Below are 3,351 nucleotides of genomic sequence, written 5' to 3'. Positions count from 1 at the left end.
CAAGCCTGCCGTTTTCCAAAGCCCAAGGGAAGGCAGCGCAGTTATCCCCGTGCTCTGTCCATAATAATAAGTTTGATTTTATAATCTCTGTATTCTCCCTAGCCTCCCTGCAGAGATCAAAGCCAGCTACGTTTGGGTGTGTGCATGCACATACATGCGTGGAGAAGACACGTTAATTATGGTCTGAAAATTTCTCTGCTAGAAAAAGAACTGGTTCCCTCTTTGTCGCTTCCCTCTCCCTCACAAAAACTCACGCAGGCCCAATTTACCCCTTGAAAACAACCTTGGATTGTAAAGGACCTAGGGATAAGAGGCATCAACCAAGCACATCTCAGCTGAAAAACGAGTGCTTTGAAGAGCCAAAACTCAACACCAACACAGGCTTTGATGCCAAAGCCTGGACTCAGTGATTTGTTTCTTAAGCTTTACCTCGCCTGTCCAGCGCGTGGTCAGGTCAGCAGTCACGCTCGTGGCCGAATGGGTATTTCCTTGGGTCGCTAACGCCACAGGCGCTGTGGACGGTGCGACTGGAGAAAAATCAGAAAACCGTCATTTTCCTTTTGCTGACTTGGTTACAAAAAGGGAACAGTGCTGGGCACTCACAAATGATGCCACAGGACTTTCAGCTTGGACTGCAAGTCACACCTCTGCCTGGTAAGAGTTAAGGAGAAGCATCCCTTCAGCCAAAAGCTGCCCAGCGTTTTGGCATCATCTTACAGCCACGGCTAGAAAGGGAAAGGAGGACACCCTCCCGGAGGGACCACAGCCTGACCCGGTGCTTTACATCTCGGAGGGGAGCCAGCGGGGCCATGGTGGCCACTGACAGACAAAGCCAAGCCAGGGTGTTGCCTGCGATGCCGTATTTCACAGCGCAGGCACCGTGCCAGCGTGGCATCGCCGTCGCAGGCTGCCACCCCACACTTTTGCACAGGACACAGACCAACGCCAAGAACGATCTCGTTTCTTTTGCTCCTGCAAGGGAGGCTGCTGTTTGCAAGACGTGGCCTCTGAGGGGGTGTAACAAAGCAGTGGGAGGGAAAGTATAAAGTGCAGGTTTCGTCGGGTGAATCCATCAAGCCTGCAAGGTCTGTGCACACCTTCGCAAATTGACCCCAGGTGCTGAACCAGTTGGAATGCGCTCAGGGGAAAAAGGTGTATGAAAAGTTGACAAGACTCACCCTTTCTCTCGCTGGAGAGGTGGGGAGGCTGGCTTTGCAGCAAGTGATGTCTGGGCATGCCAGTCTGAGCAGGAGAGCACGCTTGTGCCACTTGAAAGATGGGTCTGTTGCTACGCGTGAGCAGACTGCTGGTCCCTCTCTCTCATACACATCCCTTTGCCAACGCTTCAGGAGACAACTGTCTTTATTCCTGCAGTTCTTGAACACCCCAGGATCTTGCCAGATAGCTATCCGATGCTTCCAAAGCTCTACTAACAGGTTTTGTACATTTTCTAAGCCAAACAGGAGCACTTCTGCCTCCCCCACTACCTTCCAAATTCCTTTGTAAAACAGACAACCCGATTCCTGCCCCTTCCCATTTTTAAACACAAACCAGTAATCGTTTCATGATAAATAACAATTGTTTCACGCTTGACAAACTGGCTCTTTTTTTTTTTTTGCTGGTGCAAATTGCTGCCGGTCTGTTGCCCCCAAAAGACCCCTTTCACGGCCCCCTTCAGTATCCTCACGGTGTTGACGTGCACGGGAGGTGACAGCGTCCCTGTTGCCGAGGTCACACAGCCTGACATCCTGCTGGAGTTATTACTGGAAAAGCATCACCATAAGATCACCACTGTCACAAATTGAGCCCCGCACATCAAACGCCTTCTCCAGCTGGTGGAGCCCCACAGCCCAAGCAGGACGACTGCGCTTCCCTTCACCCCGGGCAAAGTCTCGGCAGCAGGAGGCTGAAGCACACAAATAAGCAGGGCTGGGGGTGGTACAGCCACCGTATGCACGTGCATGTTCCATGGTGATCCAGGGATCTTCCAGCTCTGGGTCTCAGTGTGATAGCTGTCATTGGGCTATGGAATTAGAGAAATGGCATTACGCTCCACAAATCTGCATTGAGAGAGCTAACAGAAAATCCAGCTGGATTTATAACTTCAGCCAATTCTAAAGACAGAAAGGTTCCTCAACACAAAGTATTTAATTCTCTGATAACAGAGTGAAATAAAGATAGCAGGGAAAAAGCAAGAGCTCCCTATCAATGGAAACAGAGAAAGGGACTCTGATATTTTAAGGCATTCACCTTTAGGTTATAAGCCGCTTATCTCGGGCTGCTACATATGTGGTCTCCTTGGGAACCGAGTCAGACAATAAATCAGCTGTGCCAACAGTTATCAGAAGCTCCAACTAGCCAAAAACATCAGCTCTCCTAAGAATGCCAAATCGGTTTTGCAAGATGCAGGGCCAAGCCCCAAGTCACTCTTGAGGCACGCAGCAGGGGTAAGAAATGCCGCTATTAAACTCAAAAGCAATGTTGCTCATATTCCCATTCCCCCTTGCCATGTCCTCCTGGAGCCACGGGCTGTGTCAGAAGCTTCAGAGGAAGGCGAAAAGAGAAAAATCAGCTTGGCATTGCGTAGGCATGGTTAATGCACACATCAGGACAACGTCTGCGTCTCCTGTGCCCAGTCAGCCACAAAAATATTCCTACCCATTCTCCTCACAGTTTGAAGCATGTAGGAGATTATTCTTGTCTTAGTCTGAACAGGGGGAAAAAAAGCAATCTATGGATAGACTAGTAGCAGGAATAAAAACAGCTTGAGGAAAGTCAGCAAGATCAGCGTATGAATATTCCCTAACTGCAGCTCTCCTGCCAGACACAAGGAAAAAACCCAGACGTTTCACATGTGCAAAAACAAACAAAACAATCTCAACCAAACCTCCCTGTTAAACTGGTGAAAATTTCCCAACCAGTTCCAAAATGTTTAGCTGCTTATGTGTAACCAAAAGAATGTCATGGCAGGCGTTCTCGAGGCAAAGACCTCTGTCTCATTTACAAGGGATTCGGCCAGGAATTAACTGGGGGGAAAGCAATGGCAGCAACACCACTTGGCAAGACTTGCTTAGCCAGAAATCCTGACCCTGGTGGCATCAGATATACTTTGGTGGGCATGCGATGTGATGACTGACCCACGGACCAGGAGCAAATGCCTTCAGCAATACTATCAGGGGAACTGGGTGAAAACAGTGCCCACATCTGCTCGTGACACAGCTTTGCATGCGGCCCAAAAGAGGAAAAAGTCACCCTTTCCCTTGAATATTGTGGAGTGACTCAAGCAACACACATATTTTTAAAAAATAATAAGTAAAACAGCTTATACCTGGCCTGGCCACACGCTGGCAA

This window comes from Egretta garzetta, unplaced genomic scaffold (genome assembly GCF_000687185.1).
Source record: "Egretta garzetta isolate BGI_Z169 unplaced genomic scaffold, ASM68718v1 scaffold640, whole genome shotgun sequence".
In the NCBI taxonomy this organism is placed as follows: domain Eukaryota; kingdom Metazoa; phylum Chordata; class Aves; order Pelecaniformes; family Ardeidae; genus Egretta; species Egretta garzetta.
This window is presented reverse-complemented; position numbering follows the sequence as displayed.